Raw genomic sequence first — 16,566 nt, 5'->3', positions numbered from 1 at the left:
GGTATATCTTCATCCCCGCCCATATTCGATTCTAAGAGCTTCATAAAATGCTCCTTTCAGATCCTCAGTACGCTATCTGTATTAGTTACCAGATTCCCTTCAGTATCCTGAACATCCTGACTCTTGAACAGCTCGAGTTTCTCATGCTCTCTATTTTCTTCTGAAAGTACGCTTCTCCTCTTCTCCCGATATTTTTCTTTCGCGCTTCGTGTTGCTACTGAATGCGGGGTTGCTCTGTATGCCGCGTTCTTTACTTCAGTAGCCTTATGACACTCCTGATCCTACTATAGATTTTTATGTGGTGGTCTTTGGTTTGAAGTGAGTGGGATATTCTTTGCCACTGCGCTTCCACATTATCGGGTCAAGCAGTGCCGTCTTCCAGCATTTGAGTCAGTTGAGCGGACTAGGCTTGTGCTATCTGTTGTATTTGCAGCTTCTCGACATACAGCTGACGTTCTGTGTTAGATCGCAATTTTGCCTCAACATTGAGACGAGTGCGTACCTTTGCTGCTACAAGGAAATGGTCCGAATCGATGTTCGCTCCTCGAATCGATCGGACATCTAACACACTGGACGAGTGTCTTCCGTCTATCACAACATGATCAATCTGGTTTCTTGTTTTACCATCTGGGGATATCCACTTGGCCTTGAGTATGTCGAGGTGTTGGAACCTGGTACTGCTCACTACCATGTTTTTTGCCGCTGCAAAATCGATCAACTTCATTCCGTTGTCGGATGTTACCTCATGAAGGCTGAACTTTCCGACAGTGGGACCAAAGATATTGTCCCTCCCAATTGTAGCATTAAAATCATCTAGAACAATCTTAATGTCATGTCCAGAGCAGCGGTCATGTGCTATCTCTAGGCGCTCGTGGAATATATCCTTGGTCTGTTCATCTTTCTCTTCGGCCGGGGCATGGACGCAGATGAGACTGATGTTAAAAAACTTTACTTTTATACGGATTGTGGCAATTCTCTCATCAACCGGAGTGAAGCTGGAGACGAGACTTTTAAGCCTCCAATTTATTATAAATCCAACACCTAACTCATTTTTCGTTTCATGACAGTTATAATACAGTGCGTAATCACATTTCCAGTAATTCGATAATATCAGCTTTGTAATTTCCAAGTACATCCGCCAGGTGCAGATTCGCAGATCATGGTCCTTAAAACTTTTGAGGGGTTTGTTTTTCTTCTTTTTCTTTTTTTTTAATATTAGGCGGTGTTTAGACGGGGTGAGTTACTATCCAACGCCCAATCCAAGTTTTTAACGTTCTTATGGGTGAACGCGCGGCACATTTAACGGATGTTAAAGGCAGCTCCCCTGGTGACACCACGGGGAGGGTAGTGCCTACTTGAGATGAAAGAGGGAATAAGCTCTTATTTTATATAATTCCCTTTGTTGACTCTGGTTTTATTCACAAAGTTGACAAATCTGGTTCAGCAAATTATAACGTTAAATCCGAATTTTTATATTTGAACTTCTAAAATTTAATTTTCTCCTTTAAAATCAGGAAGTCGATAATCCTTTGTATCAGAAAATTGTATATAGGATTTCAAGGAATTGCTATGTTCCAGGTGAGAACTTGGGAAGCTATATATCCATTTGGCATAAAGAAGGAAAACTAAAAAGTTGCATTTAATTTGTTCACTTCATATAAAATGTAGGGTATATTTTGAACGACACCTCCCCGCATAATCCATTTCCCTATGGATTTTGTACTTTAATTGCTGCTACTAATTGCTTTGTAAATAACTAACAAACGATGGGTGTAAATAGGGTAGGATTATTTTTCTTATATTATTGACTTAGGATGGGATGTGGCCCTTTCTCCCTCTCGATTATTGCCACATCCATTCATAGTTTATGGAAAACCAATCTAAAAACTGTAACTTTCCAACATGTTTTTTTTTCCTTTTTTCTACATTTTATTTATTTGTTTACATTTCTTTTCCAACACTTTCCTACGTTATCTTGGTCATTTTCTTAAACGTCTTGCTGCCCTCGTTTCCATCTCTCCTTCTTTTTCTCTCTCTCTTCCACCGACTTCCTTTGGTTATGAGAAAAATTGCAATAATTGCATTGAAATGAATCACAAATACTATTAAAATCTTAGCAAAATGTGAAACCTAGATAAAAATCCAATGAGGACAAAGAGAAATTGTGCAACAGGATATTGCTGCTCCTTGTGATAGTGTTACGAAGAACGTAAAATGAATTCTGCAATGAAAGCTACAAAACAAAAGTGAACATTCAAGAAATACCACAAACAACTAACGAACAGACGACGGCAACGATATGAATACTAACTCGCACCCACAACGGGTACGTGCAACTGCAGATGATTGTGGTTAGGAGCAGTGAGTGGAGGCAAGCGTCATATTTCACCACTGGTATTAACAGCAATAATCCTGTTGCACAATTAAGCATGGCGATAACAGACAAACGCACACAGAAAGACGTTAAGAGAAACCTAGGGATTTACATAGAAATATCTGGTTTAGATGGAGGGGAGGGAATAGTGTCATAATTTCCAATATCCGTACTCATAGGAACTTACATACATACAAAATGTGAAAACGTAGTTTTGAGTGCAAAATGAAATACTCCCAACACACTTAGGATAATTCTTTGGTTGTGTATGGATTAAATCTAGTACACATGTGCCAAGTATTTTCATAATGTGTATTCGAAGTTAGGAAGATGATGAACACATTACGAAACACAAAATTATATTAAAAATTCTTGCGTGGTTTTTACATATTTTAAATTAACAAACGGAACTAAAATGTTTCATGGTTTATGATATGACAGATACCTGATGATATGACAGCTAAATCCAGGAGCTATGTTGATCCAAACATCTACACTTTACCTGAGTCTTAAGTTTGGATGCGGCTTTCTAGTTGGCGGAAGAATCGTTATTTAGATTTGTTTTTAATCGTTAAAATGTTGTAATCATTGTAAATTGAAATTCCATAAAATCGATTTATGCAAAGGTGGGACAAAATGTTTTATTCAAGATATCGACCTGAATTTTGTAGTAGAGGTTTGTAGTGAATGAGCAAAAATAAAACCTATATTATTTTCATTATAGTGCCATGTTTTGCTATAGCCCTAATATAGAGATACATTCATATGTACGGTATTCTCTACGATTTCGCTACATTCTTCTTCTGGGGTCTAATTTACAACTCAATCGCTCACCCGTTACGCTCCCGTATGCATACCCGCTTGCGTATGTGTAGCATCCTTCATTTGGAAGGTTCTCCAATGTTCAAACGAGATCCAGATGCACATACACACACTTATTCGTATAGAAACAGACAAATGAATGTAAACAAAGCATAAATGGGGCAGAGGTAATAAATACGAGGGAGTAGGAGGGGTTGCAATGAGAGACGTCACAATGTAGAAGCATAATAGTCGAAATAAATGAGAGAGAATACAAAAACATTTATTAAGTAAGCAGTGTAAACTAAGAATAACGGATAACTTAATGACTGCAGTAAAATCCATACAGTAGTTGTTGTTGCAAAACTGATACAAATGAACTATATGCTTAATACAAATTTACGTTACAATTCAAATTTTTAAATTAGCAGAAAATTATCTATATTTACTTAAATCTACCAGTTACATTAGTAACCATACATACCTATGTACATAAACCCAAATATAACGCCACTCTTGACTTGAAACATTTTCAAGGTTATTTGTCATTTTTTGCTGAATTTTATTTTTGTTCCTCCAAAAAAATTAAATCGGTTGTAGTTTTGAATTTGCGGTTTTCAGGGGACAGAAATATTCACGCCACAGTGTCTTTACTTTTTGGTTCTTTAATGAGAAACAAAGTAAAATAGGATGGTACTGTAATAGGGAAATGGAGCCATTGCACAGTGGATCCACTTGTATGGAGAAAGTGGCCAAAAATATTTAGAGTGTACAAATCAAGCCAATGCACCGGTTACAGCTTTGTGCTGCTGCGAAGAGTATTTTAAAAACCACGAGCGTAACATTCTCCCCCCTTTCCCCTCTGGTGGGGGTATACGGCAGGAATTGTTTTACGCTGTTAATACAAAATGACCTGAACAAAGGTTCCGATCATCTTATGATGCAAAAATAGGCTTGGGGAAACAAAATAATCTCCAAAACAACATAAAATCCAACAAATTTAGCGGATTAAAAAAATCAACATTTTTGTCTGAAAATTGGAAAAATTTTTAATATAGATCTTATAGCGTTCTTCCTGGAAGGCACGTACCGCCAACGTAAGACAACATTGGAAGAAGATTTCTTCATCTTGCCACTGATGCCAATTATGTTGATGTACGTGGTCAGATAACAGAGTTATACGCTAATATATCCATAGAAACCCTATTCTAGGGCAGCTTTAGTCAGCGACCCACCATTTATAGTCTGGCGCTAGATGGCAGCTGATTTTAATATTGAATAATCTTAAACCCATGACCTACTTTGGAAAATTATTCCCGAGGTGGGCACTGGTGGGCATCATGACTAAAACCTTAGGTCAAATTTAAGTATATGATCGAATTGGCATTACAAAATACACTAAGGAAATATGCAGCTAACTAGAATTACACAACACGCTAAAACAATATTTTTTAATGCTCCTTCAAAATCCACTATAATATTTTGCTATACGTATTAGTTTCGCGATATTTTGAATATATTTACTTGCACTTAAAATATAGGTTATACTCACAACAAAAAATATTAGTCAAATGTTCCGACTTTTGAAGCTATTCTTAAGAAGATCGCGTTCGAATGAAACTAAAACTAATATATATTTTAAAAAGGTCCATGTCATAGCTGTCAGATTTGCCAGATATTGTACGAAAATTTTGACATTCATTTTTTTATTTTTGGCCAATGGGTGGATCCACTGTGCATTGTGACAAATATTGGTTAAAAGTTAATTGATGGGAGAGCTGGGGGAGCATACTACTGCAGACTACAAACTGTTCTAAATTCGTCATCTTATAACTCGATGTCATACGAGGGTTGCTCGATAACTTTCTGGCCTAACAATGAATACACGAATATTTACAACCAAAAATAGTTTTGTTTTTATCTTAAGTATATTCTAGCATGATCTATACACTTTTCATGCGCTCAAACCAATTTTTGAAGCACTATTTCAACTCCGATTGACATACCTATAAAACATGGTTTTTCAACGATTCAACAGCATCTTCTGGCGACGAAAACCGTTGACCACTCCTTCGTTTCTTGATGTTTAGGAATCAAATCAAGTAAGGGCTCTAAGGCGGATGACCCATAAATTCCATGTTTTGTCCGGCCAAAAAGGCGCTGGTTTGAATCGATGTGTTACAGCTCCCATTGTCATGTTGCATAACTATTCGTCTTCTCTTGCACGTTTTTCGAGTTTCTCAGGAGACTTCAGGCAAAAAAATTTTAGAGTACCTCTCAGAATTAACCACCAACGTTGCTCAAGCCACATAGTTGCTACATGGTCAAGTTTATTGAAGGAACAGGGGAACATTTGCTACAAAGTGTTTTTCCCATGAACAACTTTCGTTGAATTTTGCTCATCTTTGAAGACCCACACGGCCGATTGCTGTTTTGTTTCGGGCTCATACATATATATCTACGATTCGTCACCTGTGCAGCGTTGCCGACAATTTTTGATGGGAAATCGTCAAATCGTCAATAAAATTTGAAAAATCGTCAAAAATCGTCAACATATTCCAAAACTAGGCTTGGTTACCACCTAATGTGAATTTTTCGCTTATAGTTATGACAATGAGACTGACTATATAAGATGTATAGCCTACAGCAGCAAAGCAAACATAATCTCACTTAAATACCGCCATAAAAAGCTTTCACCAGATGAGAGTTTCCCCTATGGCTATCGAGTTTGCTACAACGTAGCAAGGTAAACACATTGCCAGTTTTGTAGAGTTGGGTAATCTAGTTCCCGGAGCTGATCGATCTTTCTAGTTCCTTTTCCCAGAAGAAACTATTTCCTTAATATAGTTCCATAGTTCCAAATAGTTCCGGGATCGAAGTAGTTCAAAGGAACTTTCTCTTTCGTCGTTCTTTTGTTTCCTTCTTTCCAAATAGTTCCGAGACCACAATAGTTCAGCGAATCTTTCTCTTCCGTCGTTCTTTTTGTTTTCACCGTTTGGTGGTTTAATTGACACAAACAAATTGACATAAAAATATATAAATTGCAACGATTGTGATTTTATTTAGCAATGTGCATCATCTGAATAATGAACGAATCGAACGAGAAAGATCGAAGTGAGGGTGGAATTGAAGGAAGGAGAATGAAAGGAAATATAAGAACTACACAACTCTACAGTTTTGAATGACAGCTTTGCTCAAATATCGCCTGATTGACTGTGTGACTGTCCATGTCTTTCGGTTATGACTCTTGACCAATGGTGGGCAAATTGCGAGAGACTCATGTATTTTTTACACTTTTGTGTATGAGGCCGAGCATTTCTGCCCAACAGTGCTCTTGACTGACTAACTGACCTCTTAATGAGCGCATATTTTTCACAACGAGATTGACGATTTTCCGTCATTAACAATCCTAAACCCAAAATTTTAACTGATATAATTCGAATGTGAGGCAAAAAAGCTCAAACTACATGTATTCCAGATATGTACCTAAATATAGCCAATCTGGCTTAAAATTGCATTATTGTTTTCTCTTATGCTTTTTTGTTTTGTTTTTTATTTACTTTTTTATTGTTCCAATATTTTGACTTTCCTCGAAAGTCATCATCAGGGATTTTTCACTTTTTGAAAGAAAAAACAGATAACAATTTTCTTGTAAATATATGAACATGAATATAAATATTGAGCGATAATTACATTTAATTTTGATTTGAAAAACAACGAACTATTCGACACATCTTCTTTCTGGCTTGAGTATTTTCCAACTAACTAAAGTTTTTTCTTATATTTCTCTACGGTGTTTCTGTAAATCTGTGCACAGTGTTCTGTTCCATTTTATAATTGATTCGCTTCTCCACTGGCACATTAATTATATGAAGCATTTCCACCATATATCTGCGTTTATAATTTCCTTCTTGAGTTAAAATTTCCACGTCCTTGAAATTTGGAGTATGCCCCGTAGTTGCACAATGTGCTGCAAGAGCAGTTTTCTGCTCCAGAGGTTTGTTCTTCGCTTTTTGGTCGGACTTATGACCACTTATCCTAGTTTTTAATTTCGTCTTAGTTGTGCCAACATATACCTTGGGGCATATGTTGGACGAGTCACCATTACATTTAATTTTATATACCACATTCGATTTTTCTTCAATTGGTACTTTTGTCTTTGCCCGACTGAAGAATATGTTGTTCGTATTATTGCTTTTGGGGGCCAATCGGTATTGCTCATTATTGTACATATTTGAATGTGAAAACCTTTCAGAGAATCCTGGGATGTATGTAAAACGTTTGTATATCTTTTCGACGTTTTGGTCTTTGTTGACAATACCCGGAGTGATTGCATGTTTGATCAATTCGTTGATCGTTCTGTTAGGGAAATCATTAAGATTGAGAATCTGTCTTATTTTCTTTTTGTTTTTTGTATGATATTGTTTGTCACTAATATTTAATACCCTTTTTATGAAATTTGATGCGGTGTTAACTTTGATACTTCGGGGATGTTTTGAATAATAATTTATTAATCTGCCCGAAGCTGTTGGTTTCTGGTACCAATCCAGAAATAGCATGTTCCCTTGTCTATGTATAATAGAGTCAAGGTAAGGTAAACAATTGTCTGTTTCCCGCTCCATGGTGAACTGTATTTGTTTATTGAATATATTCAAGGACTTTAGAGTTATGTCAACTTGGTCTTTTTTTATTATACAAAATATATCGTCGACATATTTTGTTAAGTGTCTTGGTTTTATCGGCAATTTTTCCATGGTTTCATCCAACAGCTTTTCCATGATTATGTCCGAAATTATAGGTGAGATGGGTGAACCCATCGGCATTCCTTTCTGTTGTTCAAAAATCTTTTCTTCTTAGAGGAAACATCGTGAATCCTTAATACATAAGTCAACATATCTATAAAAAGATTTTGTGGGATCTGTGTATGTTCTCTTAAGATGTCCCATTTTTCTCTTATCGTGTTTATTGCCAGATTTACTGGCACACTAGGAAATAGAGACACCACATCAAAGGAGATTAAGATTTCGTCATTGTCTATTTATTGCCTATTGATTTTGGTTTTAAAATGTACAGCATCTTTAATGTTATATTTTGAATCTATAGTTAGGACATTTAATATTGTTGCCATATGTTTGGATAGTTCATAAGTTGGAGAGTTCACAAATGAACATATTGGTCGAAGAGGAATGCCAGTTTTATGGATCTTGGGGAGTCCATATATTTTTGGTGGAACTGAGGTCCTATTTAATAATTTGTTTTTCTCCTATTCAGTTATTGCTTTCAATTCAAATAATTTTGTTATCAATTAATTGCATTTTTCCTGCAATCCTGATGTTGGATCCTTTCTTAACCTTCTGTATGTACACATGTCACTAAGAATTTTGTGCATTTTTGATTCATAATTAAATGTAATGGTGACTCGTCCAACATATGCCCCAAGGTATATGTTGGCACAACTAAGACGAAATTAAAAACTAGGATAAGTGGTCATAAGTCCGACCAAAAAGCGAAGAACAAACCTCTGGAGCAGAAAACTGCTCTTGCAGCACATTGTGCAACTACGGGGCATACTCCAAATTTCAAGGACGTGGAAATTTTAACTCAAGAAGGAAATTATAAACGCAGATATATGCTGGAAATGCTTCATATAATTAATGTGCCAGTGGAGAAGCGAATCAATTATGAAATGGACACAGAACACTGTGCACAGATTTACAGAAACACCGTAGAGAAATATAAGAAAAAACTTTAGTTAGTTGGAAAATACTCAAGCCAGAAGGAAGATGTGTCGAATAGTTCGTTGTTTTGCAAATCAAAATTAAATGTAATTATCGCTCAATATTTATATTCATGTTCATATATTTACAAGAAAATTGTTATTTGTTTTTTCTTTCAAAAAGTGAAAAATCCCTAATGATGACTTTCGAGGAATGTCGAAATATTGGAACAATAAAAAAGTAAATAAAAAACAAAATCAAAAATGTTTTTTAATTATTCTGACCTAAAGCCAAACAAAAAAAGCATAAGTTTAAACAGTCAAAAGGTCAACTATAAAAATACACAATTATTGTTTTCTTTAAACTCTTTCGTTAAATTTCGGTTTAACTATAGTTATCCTGTTTTATTTCATGCAATTTTGGCTAACGTGAAAAATCGTCATTTCAGGGCATAAAATCGTCAAATCGTCATTTTCCAATTTTGGGTCAAAAAATCGTCTAAATGACGATAAATAGTCCAATTCGGCAACACTGCACCTGTGGCGATCTCATAAACGTCTTTTGAAGCACCGCGATCGTATTTTTTCAACATTTCTTTGCACCAATCGACACGAGAATTTTTTGAGCGATTATCAAATTGTGATTAGAGTTGGGCAATTGAACGACCTAGGTCACAATCTAGTTCAATGGACACCGGTCGTTTGTATGAACAAAATGCGTATACTTAATATATCACTTTAGTTTGTATGATGTTACTCATACGTTTTTGAACTAGAACAGTGAACTAGGTCGTTCAATTGCCCAACTCTAATTGTGATGGACCTAACGAGAACAAACATTTTTTATGGACAAAAATTTTTTATGCAATATCGAATGTATGCTGGTGGAAGAAAAGCCCAAGGATGCCTCTACCTCATGGCATTTTCCATGACGATCTAGAATTATTAGTTTCCGCACGGCATCAATATTCCCTGGCACAACGTCAATTGTTGGAAGGCCTTCACTACCTACGTCTTTGAGCGAGTGTCGGCCACGATTCAATTCATTAACCAGTTTTTCACATGTAATTCCATTAATGCACTCTTGGGCCACGTCGAAATATGTGTAAAACAAGTAAGAAAGTATCAGTCGCCATTGCCGAAAGTATCGGATCGAATACCGACTACACAACAAAAATCCTTTGCCCAAAAATTGTGTATTAAGGGGGTTTTCAGAATTTTGTGGATAAGGATTAAAACTTAAAAATATTGCGGATCAGGTACCTGAAGAAATGGACCGCAATGCCAATTTTGGAAGTGGATCTAATTTCGGGACTTATTCCTTTCGAAAAATATCCCGCCTTCCAGTCATTTCAGTTGATAACTGTATACATTAGAGGTTTTAGACCACTATGTCGGAAAGCATGGACTTGCCCACGAAAAGCATAAGATCGCTGTAAACAGGACCACAAAAATACTTTCGGTAAAAATTTCCAAATTATAATGTGAACTTTTGTGAGGGAGGTACCCTAAGAAGCGGACCGATATGGCCCATGTTAGAATTTAAACTAAGTTTGGATAAGGTATTATGAGATCCGAAGTTTGGACCAAGTCGGTTGCTCTGTTTAAGAGATTCGCACGAATCATTTTAGCAAAAAATTTAACTTTTGTGGGGAAGGTACCGGAAGGAGTAGACCAATAAGAACTATTTTCGAACATTATTTGTCATTCGCAGAAATATTACTATATCCAAATGTGGATCAACACAGTGTCTGGTTCGAATGTTGTTCTGTGCACCAACCACTACACATGCTGGCCATTTCGTGCAAATTTTTAAAGAAGTGTGGACTTGCCCCTGAAAAAAAAAATTAATTGCGTAAAAGGGGCCCGAGAACCATCTGTTGCAAAAAAAATCTAAACGATAGCAGAACCATATTGGAACTTGATCTATGTCTGGTAAAATTTTTACGACATGCAAAGTGTGGTCCAAATCGGTTAGTCCCTTTGGAAGTTATCCTTTATTAGTTTTTTGTTAAAGAATTTATTGAAAAATAACTTCGGTGGGGAATATCGACAATCAAGAAACAGGGGAACTGATGAGAACCTGTGACGAGGATCGAAACTAGTCTTCTCTGCCTTCCCCTTTGGCGAACAATGTCAAACTTTCTCCACTAATAAATTAGCTGTTTTAAAATATTAATACAACACCAATGGGATTAAGCCAGACTATTTAAAACAAAAAAAAAAAAAAACAAAATTGTAACAGCTATCCTAATAAAAAACGACACCAATTCTTTTCGAATATTTTTGAACTTTTGTGGGGGAGGTATCCGAGGGAGTGGACCGATATGGCCCAATTTTAGGCTAAAACATGTAAAGATTTCAAATTGAAACGTCAAATGGCCTAGGTCAGAGACTTATCTACTAGCCCTCGTACTTAATAAGAAAATGTAGCAATTTCGACAAATATTGGTAACAAAGTTTCGTGTTGTTAATAAATGAAATTAGTATAGCATATTGAAGAAAAAATTACAAATATTAAAATACGAGAAATTAAATTTTCTAAAATAATCAATTGATTAAAATTGAAAAAGGATTAATCACGACAACTCTTATTAGGATCACACAAGTCTAAGTTATATACCCCCTGCCTTTTTTTGTTTGTTTCTTTTTTTTTTTTTTTTTTGACACAACTACCTGCAATTTGACATTTCATATTCCCAGAGGTCACAAAACTTCACTACCAAAAATTGGTTGTGTTCCTGAACTTAAAAGTTTTTTTACACATTTAACCATTTTTTGACATATTTCCCAAAAATGAGTTCCCGTAATCCAAACAAGTTGCAAAATGTTCACTTCTCTTTAAAAAATGTGGCTGAATACTCTTTTTCTTTAGAAACTTTTTACACAACTAATGTGGGCAAGCAAAAATGTGCAACCTGTTTGTTGGCTTCTGATTGTCTGAGACGCCAACTAAGGTGTCCAAAACCGAAACCGGTTAACCGGTTTTGAGTTACAAAACCGAAACCGGTTTTCGCCAAAAACGTCATTTTCGGTTAACCGAAAAAACCGGTTATTTGTGTCGGTTAACCGGTTTTAAAAAAGTAGTAATATTTTTAAAATTGTATTCTTGAAAGTAACATAAACTTAACTGACAAAAGGTACGGAAAAATTATACATGTCAGATACCTTTAAACTTCAAAAATATTTTGTGTAAAATGGCACAACTCCAATATAGTTCAATTGAACGATCTATGAAAAAACTGCGTATACGTAATAAATCACGGTTGTTTGAATGACGTTATTCATACGTTTTCGAATTAGTACAGTAAAATTAGAACTTGTCGAATTTAAGGGTAACGATAACAAAATGCATTTTGATTCTGGCACTATAATTTGAGGTTCTCAACGCAAGAAGGAGAATACAGACTTAATAAAATGTAGATTTAATTCCTTTGGTACACAATCTTATATTTGTAAGGGCTTTTACTATTCTTAGAGCACAATTTCTGTCTTATCTTTGCTGTCTCCACTTTAAGGTTGAATTTAAATAACAAGGATATTATCAGATAATTATATAATAACGAATTAGTTATACTTAATTTACACCTTGCCGCACATTTTTAATCAATTATTTATAAATTATGAGCAATTTTGTACCTATTTTACAAAACCGGTTTAAACCGATTAACCGGTTTTGAAAATTTTTGAAAACCGAAACCGGTTTTTGAAAAAACTGAAAATTTCGGTTAACCGAAAACCGTTTTGTTTGGAAAAACCGGTTTTTTGGACACCCTAACGCCAACTTTGACATTTGTTCCAGTTTTTTTACCCCGATTTTTTAAAAATCCCTCCGGCGACTTATTTGTTTTTTGATTTTTCTCATCTATAATTTCCCGTATTTTGAAGACTTTAGCTACATTTTTTGAGCGAACTATCTGTTGTTTCACATTTGAGATTACCAGTGGTCATCAATTTCTGCACCAAAAATTATGGACATAGGTCTATATTTTGGTATATCCTCCATATAACAGTACCTATCAATTTTTGGTTTTTGAGAAGTTTAGCTAGGGTTTTTTACCCGAAATAACGTTAATTTGACGTTTGAGGTTTCTAGTGGTCGCACAACTTGTCCACCAAAAATTGACAACTTACATAGATCCATGTTTTGGTGTAGCCCCCATATAAGATTACCTCCGGATTTTCGAAATTTTGAGGATTGTAGCTACAACTTTTAACCGAGCTAGCAGTAATTAGCTATTTGGTTTTCCTTCTCAACTAAAAATTAGTACCTCCCGTTTTTAGCTATTTTTTACGGAGCTACCTGTTATTTCTTATACTTATAAGCAATATGATGTAACCATCGGATTCCTCAAACGCCATTTCACGCTAGCTAGGTGATGCATACACCTTATCACTCTCTGTCTTGAACAGCTCAACTGGTATACAATCTACTCCTTCCACCTTATTATTTTTAGCCGGTTTGTGACTATCGCTGCCTCATACTGGTCACACAGTCTCTGCTAGTACTGAATACCAATAGTTTGGAAAATGCTCTTTTTACAACTTGTCACAAATTGTATATACCAAAAATGTATCTAGTAGCTGGTAATTTGACGTTTTCTTCTTCAAAATTCTTTTAAATTTCAAAATATAGAAAGTAAATTGAAGTTAATTAAAGCGATTTTGAAACTCATCACTGATTGTATATCCATAAAGCAAAGTTTGTAAATGAATTTTAAAAATAACTTTTTCCCAGAGCGAACATTACCAAAAATCTTTAAAAGCAGTTAAAACAGTTTGTTTCGTATATAAGTTGTGTTTATATCTCTTCCTGGAAAATATTTTCTTCCTTTTGTTCAACATTAAACCTTAAAACAAATAGAAATTCGCAGAAAACTGCAGAGTGGTGCGGTGTGACTAAAACTAACCATAAAATAACTCTACTTCAAATCATCTGCACACTGTAAAGGATGCTATTGCGATAGATCATGCTATCTTTTTCCAAAAGTGTTTTATAACTGAAAAGCATCCGTTAATGCATGTTCGAAAATAAGCTGCAAAGCTAAATAAGTTTATAACATTCTTATCCTGTCATGAAATGTTATAAGATTTAACGGATTATTTTAAAACGATGTTTGTTTTTAATCCTTTTTAAATATTATACAATAATCACGAGAACCATTCAATTACACACACCAAAAACGAGAAGTAGGTCCAAATAAACAATCTTTAAATTCGATTAAGTCACATTTAGTGGGGGGATTAAGGGTTAAGAGTATTATTATTATTAAATAAGAAATTGTTTAACAAGAAAAATTCTCTCACATTTCCAAAGATGCCGAAATTTGGCAAATAACTAATCTGGGAGCACTATAACGACTTTGTCTATGTACTATATGTATGTTTATGGCTAAGTTTTACGATCTACAAGAGACAATGCAAGACAAAAAATAATAAAACTAAAACAAAATAAAAATTGTGACACCGACACCACCTAAACAAAAAAATGACACAAAACTTTTATAGTTTGCCGCAATAGTCGAAACCAACAAATTTTCAAAGTTAAAGTTAACTGCAGCAGCAACTGAAGCATCAACAACTAAAACAACAGCGACATAAGTTCGACCGACCATGTTGGCAAAGACAACAGCGATGGTGATTATGAAAAAGTGGTAATGCCACTTTTTGGTTTTTGAGATATCTTTACAAATAGCTAAAGATGCAGCCTGAAGAAGAGGAAGAAAAAAATATGGGTACATTATTTAGATAAGTGGGAGATAACGAATTTAGCTGTGTGCTACAAAATAGGCAAATTTTGATATTTGTGTGCAGTAGGACATTGATACAAAGTGATATTCAGCATCGTGCATATTTTATAGATGTGCGTTTTCCGTTGGAACCTGATAGCGATGATTTTTTATAGAAACCAAATTTATGAGCGGTCGCTACTTAAAACATTATTATACCCGCAGCATTTATTCTAACGAGGGTATATACATTTTCATACGGTTAAAATGTGCCTCATCGAAATAATTGTTTTAGACCCCAAGTATGCTTGTACGAAATCCGTTTCAGAGTATTTGGAGCCGATTTAGCCATGTCGGTCCGTCTGTTTGTCTGGCTGGCTGGCTGGTGCGCGCCCATCCGACATTACAAGTTTCATCAGGGTAAGCCCATACTTCCTGACAAAATAACCTGAAAGTTGTAAAAAAACCCTATGACACCGAACGGATCTGCCGATTCGATCCAACATTTGGCCTTCGTAATATTTTGTCCAAACTTAGTTTAAATTCGAAGATAAACCATATCGGTCCACTCCCTCAGGTACCTCCCCCACAAAAGTTCAAAACAGTTCGAAAAATTTGTGCGCAACTAACTCTTGTAGGTAGTGACCGATTTGGTCCATAGTTTACATCTACATATATAAATAAAAATCAAATGTCTTTCGTTGGTAATGGCATCAGTTGAGAACGGCTGGACCGATTTCGATAGTTCTTTCTGTAAAATGTGTGCCATAACCCGACTTGGATTTTTATATAAAGAAAACGTGGCCTCGCCCACTTTTATGCCCACTTTTTTCAATTTTAAATTTTTCTCATTTCTACAAAAACTACTGTACCGATTTTCCTGAAATTGCCAGGGAATATACAGGGATGGCCCCCGGTTAAAATAGGATACAAATTTTGTTGAATTTCGGAAGGGGCGGGGTACTTCCCCTATACCCTATTTTTTTTAAAAAAATGCTATATCTATATAAATAAAAATCAAATATCGTTCGTTGGTAATGGCATCAGTTGAGAACGGCTCACAGAGGGGAAACATAGGCCTAAAGTTGCTCAAAACTCAAAATATGAAAATCGTTTTTTTTATGAAAAAATTTTGATAAACGACAACCAGACTCTTTTCTACAGTTGCTATAACCATCCTCGACTTTGTAAGATTAACCAATCCAATGCAGCAGTCGATTGAACTCAGCCATACTGAAAACAAAAAGTAAATTTTCGAAAACTAAGAAATTAGGTGAACATTAAAATGACATTATTTTCGCGAAAATTTATATTTTTCAAGATTTATTGTTTTTGTACAGTCTCCGAACAAGATTAGCATTTAAAATTTTCAGATTGATTTTACATCTTTGCTCTTTAATAATGGTGATATATATCCTCTTTATGCATTTTTTTATGATAATTTTTAAGATTACTACAATTTCAATAGTGAAAAAGTCTATTTCCCCGTCGTTTCCTGACCATAGTTTCTTCTAATGTTTTATGCGCTTGAGTCTTAAATATCAGATTCAATCATAAAAAATTGCGCATTTTTGCGCCATTCCGAAAAAATCTAATTTTTCTCAACTAAAATATGAAATATTTTTATATGGAATTGCAAGGTTTACTCACACTAAATTTAGCTCCGCCTTATAACCGGGGCTCTTATTTATCAGACTAAACCAACACCTATCAAATATATTTGCATTATTCAGAAACATTCACGGCTTTTCTCATGTGAATTGAGAAAAATTTAATTTAAGTAAGTTTCAAAAAAATAAATTTGGAATGAAATATATGTATATGGGACTATATATACATCTGTACCGATTTGTTTGAAAATTGGCTCAATGTTTTTTAGGCTAGTTCAGGTTGCATGTGTCAAATTTTAGTGATTTTGGTGCATTTTTATCTCATATCAGATGCGA

The sequence above is a fragment of the Musca autumnalis genome, unplaced genomic scaffold (assembly GCF_047663935.1).
Source record: "Musca autumnalis isolate F117 unplaced genomic scaffold, ASM4766393v1 scaffold_2, whole genome shotgun sequence".
Lineage (NCBI taxonomy): Eukaryota > Metazoa > Arthropoda > Insecta > Diptera > Muscidae > Musca > Musca autumnalis.
This window is presented reverse-complemented; position numbering follows the sequence as displayed.